This window comes from Macaca mulatta, chromosome 3 (genome assembly GCF_049350105.2).
Source record: "Macaca mulatta isolate MMU2019108-1 chromosome 3, T2T-MMU8v2.0, whole genome shotgun sequence".
In the NCBI taxonomy this organism is placed as follows: domain Eukaryota; kingdom Metazoa; phylum Chordata; class Mammalia; order Primates; family Cercopithecidae; genus Macaca; species Macaca mulatta.
The window spans coordinates 172503046-172517054 of NC_133408.1; the positions used below are offsets into that span (position 1 = coordinate 172503046).

The 14009-nt window shown below is 41.0% G+C and overlaps 1 protein-coding gene and 1 pseudogene across 7 annotated transcripts in view; both read right to left on the reverse strand.

Moving 5' to 3' along the window:
* CHCHD3 (coiled-coil-helix-coiled-coil-helix domain containing 3) overlaps positions 1 to 14009 on the reverse strand; it is a 294629-nt gene that overhangs the window by 16429 nt on the left and 264191 nt on the right.
* Positions 6075 to 6206, reverse strand: LOC144340216 (U2 spliceosomal RNA; annotated as a pseudogene).

Consider the following 14009-nt stretch of genomic DNA (forward strand, 5'->3'; position numbering starts at 1 on the left):
TGATATTTCCATTTGAGCTATAATCAAATTTCCACAATTACACTTTAGAGGGCCCTCTCTAAAGTGGTCCAAATAGCTCCAAAAGCTGCCTGCTTTGTTTCCATTTGTTTTCATATACAATTTGAGATACAATTTCTTTTGATTACTAACATGATGAATGTTAACTAATACGTTTTCTACCATCACAACACAAAATGCCAAGCGGCCTCCACTGTTACCAGAGAAAGGAATGCTGACCTGGACATCACCTAGTTCAGCACTTAGCTCAACGAACCAGTCACACTGAGAGCAGACCATGACCTGTAATGAGGGCCTTACTATTTAATCGAATAGCTTCAGCTTGGGCTTTAAAAGAAAAGCTTAGCTTTGGCTAGCTAGAAAACAGAGCATATAAAATTATATCCTGTAAACCCAAGGTTTGAAAGAATAGTATGTATCTGAAAATACTTTAAGATTTAACATTTTAATTTTAATCCACTATTGACTTTGGAAAAAGATGTCAGGTTCACAATTCCATAGTCTGGATCCACAGGGGGAGCGTGACCTGGAGGGCAGGAGGGGAAAGCACTGCCAGCCTTCCACTCCAGTGTTAGGACTCTGAGTAAAAGCCCTAAACCCAAGAAAATCCAAAAGAGAGGACCTCTGGCCACCTATCCCTGCTAAAATGAGCAACACAGCACTCTATACACACAGATACACAGTTCTTATGCCAATAGGCCTCATACACCCTAAACAGACGGGTACAAACACACCAAAATGTAAGGTGAGCAAACAACTTTTCAATTTTGCAATGTGTTTTTCTTATTCAATAATACTGGGTCCTTGGAAATGATGGGGGGCAGGGTGGAAAAACCTAGGAGAGCAGGAATTTAACAACATGTGGCCACATGACAGCTGGTAGAGGCTGAGGCTTCTCTGTGGTGCTCAGGGGAGAGTAACACACCCACACCCTGACACGATGGGACTCCCCTGCTGCCTGGTTTCTTCTCAAGACGCAGCTCTCATTCTACCCTTCACAGAAAACCCTCTTGGGATCTTGCCAACTGCACCAAACCCTGAGTTGGATCTCACTGTATGGGCTCACCCAGCACAACTGAAGAGCTGGAGAGTTCCTATTCCTCATTAGGGGTCTGAACTTAGGAAACTGAGCCTCCAAAGAATGAGGGTCCCCAAGTTTTGTTTAGCTGTTTAACAGGTGGAAGGATTTGGGAAGTCAGGCATTTGGTATGAGGTGGAAGAAACAAACCACTGGCTAATTTTTACTTTCCAACATATCTTGGTGTTCTTGACTTATATTTGGGCTACGTATCTTTAAAAAGGCAGATAAAATTTTTACTTAATTCTTACTTAGAAGATACTAGGACTAAGAGGCAATAATTGTATAGAGTTTGGGGACTCAACATAACTGAAGGCAACATGAACTCAATCTGGAAGGACCCCAAATAAACTTCCAGATCACATATAATTTAGAATGATCACGTACTCATGAGATGCTATTTTCTCAAGCCTACAAAGTCTTCTCAACAGGCAAAATTCTATAGCTAACAAATTGCACTTTCGTCTGGGTGGGGAGCCTTTATTTAAAGAGCTATAAGCCATTCCTCCGTCCCTTTCTTAACAATGCTTGAAATATTGTTATTGTTTAATAAATGTCAAATAATAATGCTGTAATAAAAACAGGCACTAGTGGGTTAGCAATGCAGTTTTTTAGCAGCAGTTATATAAAGTCTTCTGGGTAGAACTATCTCCTAGCATGCACATAGCGGGAACAGAATAAAATCACAGTCCATAGAAGTAGCCCTTGGTTATAAGAATTGCAAATTTGAAGATTATTCTCTTTGTCCTTTCAAAAGATCCACAGGTATTGGAATGAAAATGTTAAATCCGAATCTCCAAAGGGTATATCAATGTGTGAATGAGACCAAGTAATGTTAACACAGGTCAAACTTTTTATTTGAATATCTCAACTAGATTTCAGGGTCAAGAAAAGCATTGTTATTACCACTGTTATTAAAGAAAGGCATGGCATTTACTCTCTCCTGACTTCGTAAAACAGCTGTTTAATTACGTAACAGAAATATGCTCATCATGAGCCATATACAATGCATCAGTCATAGATTTTTCCTTAAATAACTATTTTCTTAAATATCTATATAATATATTCTACTTATGCTGACACCCCCGAGGCTTTGTGAGTTATTTCCAATCCCTCATGATGCTACTCTGGAATGTTCATCAAAATTGGTCTTAGGATTAAAAACATGAGGGTTGGTTGGTTCATTTATTCTTTTATCTGCTCAGTCACTCCCACAACAGAAGGAAGACAGGAGGAACTGGGATAAGTTGAGGAAAGCAGAAATGTATTAGGAAGCAAAATAATCTACTGGAATTAGAGGAGAAAGGGAAGGAATCCACCCTTCCCAGTGGTGGGCACAGCAACCTATCCACTGGGAAGGACGAGGGAGAGAAATGGGGAGTCCAAGGCTGGGAACTAAAGCAAACTATGACATCTGTCTTCGAAGATAACTTTAATTTCAAGTTCTTGAAGGGGTGGTACTCCCTTTATCACCCATTTTTCCTGCAGAAAACCTAATGTTTAGAAGATGGATAACTGGAAATAGCCAACATGGGAGTCCCCAGTGTAGCCAAGGGACAGGGCACCAGGCTTGGCAATCTACCAGGTTTTTCTGACAAAGGATACTAACAATCAACCTAAGACTTAATGAGAAAATTGAAGGGAACATCAAACATACCCTCCCAGAAACAATCCTTCCCTATTTGGAGAAATACTTACTTCATGGGCCTTCTTATATCACTTTCCTCAATCTATTAGAATCGCTTAGAATCACGGACTCTTGCTGTTAAGTAGCATGCAGGCAGCCTTCTGTGCAGAAATATAAGTGGGCACGCATGCATGTGAAGCTTCTATTTTTAGGTGTTTATAATTTTTTACAAAGAATTGCCCTTTGGGATGAATTTTATATGTTCCTTCTCAGCTGAGGGGTGACTTGGTGGTACAAAGTTTGGTGAAATTCCCTTTGAGTCGTCCATGCATAAAAATACATTCCAGTACCCCTACCTCTTCCCTGCTGTGATCAAATTTAAGAGAGTGCTTTTAATACCAAGAGAAGTCAAGAACAGTTTAATTTTAAAAATTTCAAAACTGTCACATATCTCAATGAGAACTGTGACACATTCTAAAAAACTAGGTTAAGACCAAAATTTAAGTCTGTGGTGAGAGAGCGTGTTACATTACTTTACATGATACGCTTTTTTCCACTACACTTTAAAAGCAAGATCCAAATACCAGATACACACTAGAAGGAATGTGTCTGGCTCCCTTAACTGAAAGAATTGCAAATGTATTTATTTTAGGGACAAGTGAAGAAAAAAAATTATCCATACTGATTTGCCCTTTAAGTGTCAGAGTGCTAAAAATGAAGACCAGCAGAAGCAGCAGTGGGAGGAGGGGGAGAGTCAAGCCTTTTGTCTGTTTTCCATCACTATCAGTAACTTGAAGAGGGGAATGCTTAGGCACTGCCACTGGAAGAGGGAAATCCCAAAATGGGGCCAATAGGCCATGCTGCCAAACTTCCTTGGATGCAGTGCTGCAAGGCAGAAAGAATGTCACATGGACATCAGAGCTGTGCCACTGTGTACAGACTAGGAAGGGGGCAGTCAAGGATGGGCAGGAACGAAGTGGAGGGAGAGAATACTAAATACTCCCCCAAGAAATTTATTTACTGGGGGAGAAACACACACACTCATAAAGGTCACAAGTAACACAAGGCAACCGAAGTGTCAAGGAAACAGTACAGGCAGTATACGCTACAGCTGTTCTGAGGGTATAACCATTCTATTGTGGGTGGATAGTTTGGGGGAAGGGGTAGTCTGGGGGGATTCCAAGGAAGAGAGGAGATGGGATTTTAAAAAAGCCCACAGAGTGAAGGACTGTAAGAGTCAGAGGGCGTTTGAGAGGATCTAGGTGAGCTGAGGTCCAGGCTCAATCGAGTCTGGCATATTCAGGGGACTCAGGTTGTAGTAGAGGGTTGGAAGAGTGGGGTAGTGCTGAGAAGGGAGGGGCTGGGATACGGAGAGTCTGCCAAGAAGACAGCACACCTAGAGTCTATCCTGCAGGTGATGAAAAGTCACTGGCCTTTCTAAATGAGAGGGTGAAGTTATAAAGGTACCATCTTGGGAAGGTGGATCCAATGTAAAAATAAATCAGACGGATGGAAGTGGAACTCCATGGCAGGGAGGTCAGTGAAGCAGCACCCAGCTATAAAGATGAAACAAGCTGATGAAGAGAATGATCCAGCAAGAATGGAGGCACTGGAAAGAAAGGATAGAATGATGTGGTAACTGGGAGGACATGGAGGTAAAGAAGATGAAGGACTGAGAGAATAACAGGATGGCTTAGGCCTTGGGGATTTAAAGAATAAACATGCTCAAGTAATGACAGGAAGTTCAAGTGGAAATAACATCTCCTCACCACGATCTAAAGCAAGGAGTTGGAGCTCAGCATGATGGCAGGGCTACAGCTGCAGTGTCGAAATCCCCTGCAAGATGTGGTGGGGAGTGTAGAGGCAAAGGGAAGGAAGGACAACAGAGGGTTGGTGAACAGTCCATACCTGGGGGTGACAGGGAAGGAAGATGGAGCAGTAGGAGAATGGACCGTGGAGAGAACTGGTGTAACACAGCATCACAAGGCTGGGTAGACCAGAGTTTCATGACAGAGAAGACAGTCAAAAAGAAGGAAGACTGATAGATAAACGGCCACAGAATGTGCTCCGTAGCAAGCTGGAGGAAGAATCTGAGCACAGTGCGTGAGGCAGAAGCCAGGCAGAAACTGGTAAAGAAGAAAGTGGGCAGTGAAGAAGAAATGGAGGTGGCAGGATGAGGTCAATTCAGTATCCTTTAGAGTACCTGTGAGATACCAGGCACCTTGGGACGTGACAAAGAGACTGAGTCAGGCAGACCTATCTAGCTCATAAGAGCTGCTTTAAAGGGACACATCTGGCAATAGTAAAATACAAAAGGGAAGGATTACATCTGTCTGGAGATGACTAGGAAAAGTTTTAGATGAGATTATGGAATTTCAGTAGGGTCTTCAAGAATGGAAAGGGCTTAAGCAATTAGAGATGGGATAGAAAGGCATTCTAGACAGAGAATAAATGAAGGAAAGGCAGCAAAAGAAGAGAGAAGAAAAGGCTAGAGCTGGAGGCAGTGACATCTCTAACAGACCTTTTTTTTTTTTTTTAAAGATTCACATGGAGATTTACATACAAATTACAGAGCCAAAACACCTTCATCAAGGACACATTCTGCAAGCAGACCATGACATTCCCATCAAGTAGAAGAACTAGTAAAAATGTGCTTAAAAGTTAGGATGTCAGGGAAGGTGGTTTTCAATTCTTTTAGAGAAAGACAAAGAAGGGCAGGCAGAAAGGAGGGCATGGTCCTTGCAGACCTGGTGTGGTTAAGGAACAATACTTCGATTTCTTAGCTAAAGAAGGGTGTCCACAGTGAAGAACATTACAAAATAAGGCTGGTGACATGGGGAGGAGTGGAAGGAAATGGATTGCTGGGTAGGAAACCTCACCAGCTGGGTCAGTGCTCTGACAGCAAGAGGAATTCTAGTGAGTAAGCCCACGCATGAGAAAAAAGCAGTACACGAGAAGAAGGTTCTCCTAAAGGAGCTGGACACAGAACAGCAGGGACAGCATACGAACTGGGGGGAGGCCCCGCTGCCTGGCCCTGCAGTGGTACCTGAGCAGGTGTAGGGGACCCCACGATGGGAGATGTTCAACACTGGCAAGGGATGCTCCAGGCTCCTCTCTGCCCCCCAGGCTGTACTTTCCACCACAGCATATCATTTTACATATAAACATATCTAAGGCAGGAATATATTTATGTATTTACTGATGGGCTTCACCTCACACTTATACTGAGTGTCCAGTACTTCTAGCCCAAGTTCTTTCTTGTTCTCCGAAACAGACGTGCAGTAAAATGAATGGTTAATGGAAAATGGAATAAGAGTTTATGGATGTTGGACAGCAATGATTACTTATTCTGCACGAGCTCATGATTTCACAAGTTTAATTTAAAATCATATACCATGTATATGCTGACATATACATAAAATATATATATATACTTGACATAAATATCTACACTTGATCTTAGCCAAAAGGCTGAGAAATGATTATAAAATATATCTGAAAAAATACACAATTGGAAATAGCAGTTGCTTCCAAGGAGGGGAGTTGGATAGGTGGCCAAAGAGTTATGAAGGAGATTGACTTCTGCATATAATATTTACATTTTTTATCATGTGCATATATTGCTTGTCAAGAAATAACATTCAAAACAATGCAATGATATTTTATTTATATATATTGTATCCCCTGAGAAATTGCTGTAATAAAGTTTGCTTTTCCCCCTAGATGCCTGGGCACCACAATTCCTAATGGTGATGCCATTTCCGCAGGTTTTGTGGCACTAAATAGAAAACTGATTGAAAACTTAAAGACGACAGAGATGAAATCCCACATGCAAACTCTAAGCAAAGACCAAAATGTAAACTCGGAAACAATTCATAATGCCCCCTACATTATCAGCCTTCAGCACAAGTTTGGCACAAACCCTTCTGATTTAGTATCTCAGTAACCATGTGAGAAAAGAGACAGAGAAACCAACGCATTATTGAAGTCATGGGGCAAGCCATTGGGTGTGAGGTGTAACATGAGCATCTGGAAAGCCTGGAAGCTTTCTCTATTCATGAAATTGTAAGTTGGCCCCTTCTCGGTCTTTTTAATTGCTCTCTCCCCACCCGCTTTCCTCTTTTATTTATAAGTAATTCCCAAAGCTCAGATATTTGTCCCTACTCCTCTTCTACGGTTCCTTGTGAAAGTATTTTTCTTTCTTTAGGGGTACTCCTACGACTGTGTGTGTGACTGAATTGGATTTCGAGTCTCTTTACCAGTTGGTAGCTGTGTGATCTTAGGTTTCTTTAGTCTTCAGTTTTTCTATAAAATATACAATCAGTAATCTTAGCCATCTGAAGCCAGAGACTACATCTGATGATCCTCTTAGATTCCTTCTAAGACTCTACACTAAGTATCAACTGGATATGGTCAATTTGTTATTAGTTTTCTTATCCAAACAAGATTTTCCTCCTACTTTTCACCAATAGCAATATTGTTAGCTCATCATCATACATCAATTTTTGGTTCTTTTGTTATTTATTAATTTTCCTGTTTTTAAATTATTAGTTTTCTTGAGACAGGATCTTGCTCTATCACCCAGGCTGGAGTAGAGTGCTGTGATCACAGTTCACTGTAGCCTCGATCTCCTGAGCTCAGGTGATCCTCCCACCTCAGCCTCCTGAGTAGCTGGGACTACAGGCGCGTACCACCACACTCGGCTAACTTTTGTGATTTTCTTTTGCTGAGATGGGGTTTTGCCATGTTGCCCAGGCTGGTCTCAAACTTCTGGGCTCGAGTGATCCGCCATTCTTGGCCTCCCAAAGTACTAGGATGTGGCATAAGCCACAGCACCCGGCTGATTCTTTACTTTCAAGAAGTCACTGAGGTTGTTAGTTCTTGTTTTAAAATACCTCTTTCAGGCCGGGCGCGGTGGCTCACGCCTGTAATCCCAGCACTTTGGGAGGCCAAGGCGGGTGGATCACAAGGTCAGGAGATCGAGACCACAGTGAAACCCCATCTCTACTAAAAATACAAAAAATTAGCCGGGCGCGGTGGCGGGCGCCTGTAGTCCCAGCTACTCAGGAGGCTGAGGCAGGAGAATGGCGTGAACCCGGGAGGCAGAGCTTGCAGTGAGCCGAGATCGCGCTACTGCATTCCAGCCTGGGTGACAGAGCGAGATTCCCTCTCAAAAAAATAAATAAAAAATAAAAATAAAAATAAAAAATAAAATACCTCTTTCACTTTTAACCCTTCCTCAGTTTTCCATATCCTTACCACAGGCTAAGTTATCACTTCAAGCATACACTACTATTACTACAACTTTCAAACAGTCCATCTGCCTGCCTCACCTGCCTCCTTTTTGTGTTCATCAACATGAATTCTAGTGAAAGAATAGCCTGCAAAATGCCAACCTTTCCTAGGAGTTCAACCAGCATTCTTCCTTCTCCCTCTCCTCCAACTACCAATGCTAATTTTACTTGTAAAATATTTATCATATCCCCTGCCTCCTCACAAGGTACTACCTGTGGTGTTGCAGGAAAGAGTACCCACTGAAACTTCTGCTTAAACCGCTCTTTACCTATTCTGGCCTCAAAGTGAAGGACAGATGGTGACATTTGCAAGGTTGTTTTCAAACACAATCTAATATGAACCAGTATAACAGCCAAAGAGCACAACTGCACATATTCCTAATGTCCATTCCCAAGCTATGTTATACAATTATAAAATCATGCTCTGAATTGATTTTATTTTCTTCTTTTGGATAAGGGCACTATCTCCAGCAGCGATAAGTTTCCATAGGAACTAAATTCATTTCAAAAGGTTTGAACATAGAGGCTTTAAAAAAAGTGCTCAAACAACATACAAATTTTGTACACAGTGCCTTGCATTCTTGAAATCAGAGCACTGTAAATGTTAACCTTTTAATCTCCTGGAAGTCCCTGGAAATGAGAAAATGGTCTCTCTGTATTTGGGAAATGGACATGTTTAAGGTAACTGGTAAGGAAAATAACTTAGAAGGTGAGTTGCTAATTTGTAATATCTCACCTCTAGCATTAAACACAACTAATCACACACGATAACACTATTTACTAATTTTTAGAAAATAAGTGCATCATGCATTCAAGTTGTTGTAATATTTTCCTGCTTAATACTCCATAAATTAAATATAAAAACTAGAAGAAAATATACCTTCAAGGTATTTTATAGCTAATAAATGTGAGAAGTTTATACGGGTGTATAAGCACACTGAACTGCACGTGCCCCTGTGAAACATCCACACGATAACTCTGTAATTTGAAAATTCTAACATGTTTCTTTTTTTGCTCTGATTAAAGTATTCAGTACTGATGCCATAAGAAGGCACTAAATTCCAACATATCCCTTTGTATTACATAAATGGATTTAAGCATTTTACAGAGGACAGGCAAGATTTAGCAAATTGGCTTAACATTCTAGTCTGCTGCTGAGACTAAAATGAACAAGACCAACTATGAAGTACAGAAAACAACAATCTACCACACAGATTCTCCAAATGATTATGATGAGTCTCATACATGAGTATTTCAGAGGTGGAATCTCAATGATTTCTACGTAAAGGGATAATGATATATTACTGTAGGACCAAATAATGCATTTCTCAATTCATGTCTGCATTGGATTCACCATGCTAAGCTCCATTAGTTTTACATCTCCCTGAGGGTTCCAATTCAGCAGTATTAATACATGCCATTACACACAGCCCAATCTAAGAATGGCTGCCTTATGAAAGCCCCTTAATACTACTCTCCAGTTGAGTGTTTCTGGAGAAAAATCACAAAACTAGGGAAACTAGAATCACTACAAACTCACAGACACTAAATCCTGCCACAATGTTATGGCTCTTCTTTGGTAAACTCACTCTCCCCCTATTACTAGGATTATTCATGCCATCTCCAACCTCCTCAAAAATCTCGCCTGGTTCTTTTCCCTTTCCACCCTTGGCTAATGTGCTGGCCTGTTGTTTCACTGAGATAAAAATAAACCAAAAGATAACTCCCTCATCTTCCCAACATAAGATCTGGATCGGCACCCATCTTCTCCTTTTCTATTGTTACTTTGGAGGAAGAGTGTCTCTCTCATCAAAAGAAAGGCAATCCCTATGCATGGATCCAATTCTTACCTTCCTCCACCCTTGCCTTCTAGTGGGATTTTCTCTCCTGAGATGGTTCTCACCTGCCTTCCGGCATTCTCTAGAACAGTGCCATCCAACAGAACTTTCTGCAGTGATGGAAATGTACTAAATCTACGCTGTCTAACATGGTGGTCACACCACTGGTGGTAACTTAGCACCTGAAATATGACTAGTGCAACAAAGGAAAAGTATGTTAAATTTTACTTAATTTTAATAAATTTAAGCGGTCATAAGTGGCTAGTGGCTACCATGTTTTTGGAAGCACAGCTCTAGCAAATACCCTTTCAATTTCTGCCTCCACTTCCTTACCTTCCATCCATTCTTCTCTATCCATGCCAAAGTGGCTTTCATTCAACTGTTGGATAGAACTGCTAAAATCACAGGCCTCTAAGTGGCCAAATCCAGTGATTTTTAGTAGACATCTTATAGGACCCGATCAGCACAGACTTGTTCCAGTAAATTGACCCTTTCTTGAAGAGAGTTTCTTGAGCTCCCATAATACTACACTCTCCTGTTTTTCCTCCTGGCTGTCTGGCTCACTGTCTTCTAACTGATCCCTCAATGTTGGAGTTCCTTGGGGTGACGGTCCTGGAGGTCCCTCTGCTCTTCTCTCTCTCCTCTCTCCACAGATACCTCAGCCATTCTCATGGCTTCAAATACCATCTACGTGCTGGTCGCTATCTAATTTGTATCTCCAGCCAGCCTTCTTATAGGTGACTGACTACTGCTATTTACGTGGAAGGCATTACAGGTACCACATGTTTAAAACTGAACTAATTACCTCCTCTACCCCCAATTGATTTTTTTTCTTCCCCATCTCAGTAAATAGACCCTCCAAGATCAGGAAGTTGTCCTTGATACCCTTCCCTTTCTCCCTTTCATTCCCAATATCCATTCTGTCACCTAGTCTTGTCTAAATTCTAATACATCTAGAATTGACCACTTCCTTTTTACTTTTCTTTTCTTTCTTTTTTATTTTGAGATGGAGTCTTGCTGTAGCCCAGGTTGGAGTGCAGTGGTGCAATCTCAGCTCACTGCAACCTCTGCCTCCTGAGTTCAAGCTGATTCTCATGCCTCAGCCTCTCCAGTGGCTGGGATTACAGGTGTCTGCCACCAAGCCCAGCTAATTTTTGTATTTTCAGTAGAAATGGGGTTTTACCGTGTTGGCCAGGCTGGTCTCAAACTCTTGACCTCAAGTGATCTGTCTACCTTGGCCTCCCAAAGTGCTGGGATTACAGGCATGAGTCACCGTGCCTGGCCTGGAATGGATCACTCTGTATTTCCATTGCCATTATCTTAGTCCAAGTCACCATAACCACTTGCCTGGACTATTCCAATAGTCTCCCATGTAGTCCCTCTGTTTCCATTTTTGGTCTCTAACTCTCTTCTCTAACACAATTCATTATCAAAACAACAACAGCCAGAGTGCCCCTTTTTAAACTACAGATTTGGTCTCACAACTTCTAGGTTACAACCCTAACCCTTCAAGATTTCCTGCCTCTCTTGGGATATATCCAAAATAGTGATTATGACCTACTAGGTCGTACAAGATGTAACCCCTGCCTCCATCTCTCTCTGCAACGCTTTCCCACAATAGGTTTCCCTTCAGAACTCCAAAGGAGCTCAGCAACTTCCTCAGGGTCTTAACACACATTGGCCCTGCTGCCCTTCCCCTAATGCCTACTATTTTAGCCTTTATATCAGCTTTAAGAAGTTGTCTCCAATGCCTCACAGTCAATTCCCATGGGACATGCTCCTCATAGCATTTGACAGCACTTTTCACAATTGCCATTGTCAAGTTATTTGGATGATCAGTTATTTCTCCCATTAGACCAGAAGCTCCAAAAGGGCAGTATTCCCAGTGCCTTTTACATCTGCCAAACACCATCAGCTGCTCAAACCTTTCCCCCTGAGAAGCCACTGGGGTACCTTCTCCACTTCTCATCAGCACTCTATTAGTCAGTGTATATGTGGGGGAACAAGGCAGACCTGTGAGGAAGAGTGGTCAAACTACACATGTTCTTAACATCCCAACTGGAATTGAGAACCAATTCCCCAATAAATACTTAAGTTCTAGAATACAGTCATTACTTATGTTTTAGCCATTTACTGTGATGGTTAAAAACACAGGATCTAGCATCTAAAATATGCATATCCAAAACTGGGATCTACCTCTTACTTGCAATGGAAGCTTGAGCAAGTTTCTTGATCTCTCTAAGACGCAACTTTTTCCTCAGTTCCTACTGTTTAACATTGTTGTGAAGATTAGTAAGATAATGTTTAAGCTCTCCACACAATGTCTGGCACTGAGTAAGCCTGTAATAAATGGTAGCTGTTATTATTATTAATACACATTTATTGTTAATATATTTCTGCAGGTTATTCTGGGAACCTAACCATTAGTTATCATCTTCTTTCCAAAGAAAAATGAGCTGCTATTTTCAAACAGCCAACTTAAAAACCAAGTTTTAGAATATGATACGTCTGAGAGTTGGTAACTGCTCACGAAACTTGAAGGTGACCACAAAGTGTTCAGGTGGTGGAAAAAGAGGAGGGCTGCTGCATGTGTTTTTGATGAAGGGATTAAAAAGCTATACTCATGTTAAAAACCACACCTCCATCACGGGGTACATAATGAACATAAACCTACGTATCTTTTCTTTCCCCAAGTACGTGCTCACAGGGAGCAACAGTCCTCCCTATGAATAAATGGAACTGTATTTGAAGTAATTACACTTGGCATAGATTTGCCCACTGCTGGTGGCAGGGCTGCTACTTGTGACTAAGCAGTGAGGGGAACTCAACAGAATTGATGGCAAACTGCTTTAATTTGCCTTAATAGTAGCAAAATCTTGCCTAAAACAAGTTGGATGTTTCAAGAATAATAAATCCACACAGTTAAAGTTCTATTACTGTTAAACCAGTATTCAAACAGGCCAGAAACTGGTTTCCAGCCTCTTTTCGTGTGTTTCTGTATCCTTAGGGTCACAAATGTTATTTTGTGATGCCAAGCAGGCGGTCTTCTGCAGGAGGCCTAGACATGCTGGTGTTATTAAAATGTTGGGTAACATTTCAGTTTAATCATGCTGTGAGGTCTGTCCCTTCCCCACACCCACAAAAGCTTTAACCACCAAAGGACATTTAGAAATAATAGGGAGAAATGTGAAAGTACTAATGATGATTTCATTTTCAAATGGTCTTAAATGGACAGGTAATGACAGCATTGCCTGTAATGGCCTTGTAGCCAACTCATAAGCAGGAATGGGGAAGAGGATGAACTAGGAGGATTCTCCTTTCTATATATGCACCATGGCTGAATGCAAAGAAAACCCAGATAAAATTAAAGGTCTTCCCTGTGCCTGAGTGAGTGGCCTTTGTGAAGGATGAGTGAGAACCTGAAGCCTTACACATCATAAAATCATGGTGTATGTGGATTGATTACCATTCAGAAGTTAATTGCACATTACTAAATGATTATGTGAAAAGTCTATAAAATCTGGAGTTTTGGCAAATCAGATCATACATCATATCATATATCATATCATGGTACTAGAGGTATGTAATGGCTGTGGCTATACAGCAGACCATGAAACTGAAATTTTAGACTTGTTGGCCTAACTTAATCAATGTCAACTGTCAAATAGGAGGATTATGGCCAGCAACTCAAATTTGAGCTAGGACTGAAGACCCGAAAAGAGAAAGACTTAAGTACTGCTCAGGATGATAACTTTAGTTTAAGGTTTGAATAACTGGTTTTGTTATCTAAATTGAATAGAGTAATGAGATAATTTTTATCACAATCACATACTGTATAATGAAATCAAGGAATGAAAGCTTTTTATCAAAGGATTTCAACGTGATGGCAAATCAATTATAATATTAATTTTTATCAGACACCATCAAATCCGGCCACTTTTAGATCTCCAATATTGGTTATAAGTGCCAACATTTAGACTGAAAGAACTGTTTAACAGATGGAGCATTTCCTCCTTCCAGTATTTAGGAGTGAGGCCATCTGACTGAAGTCTTATTTCCCTGCTTATAAACTAAGGTCTTTGCCCAGGAGACTATTTCAAAAATGTACCAAAGGTTAATATGTTTGCATATATTACAAATGCTAAGCAAAATGG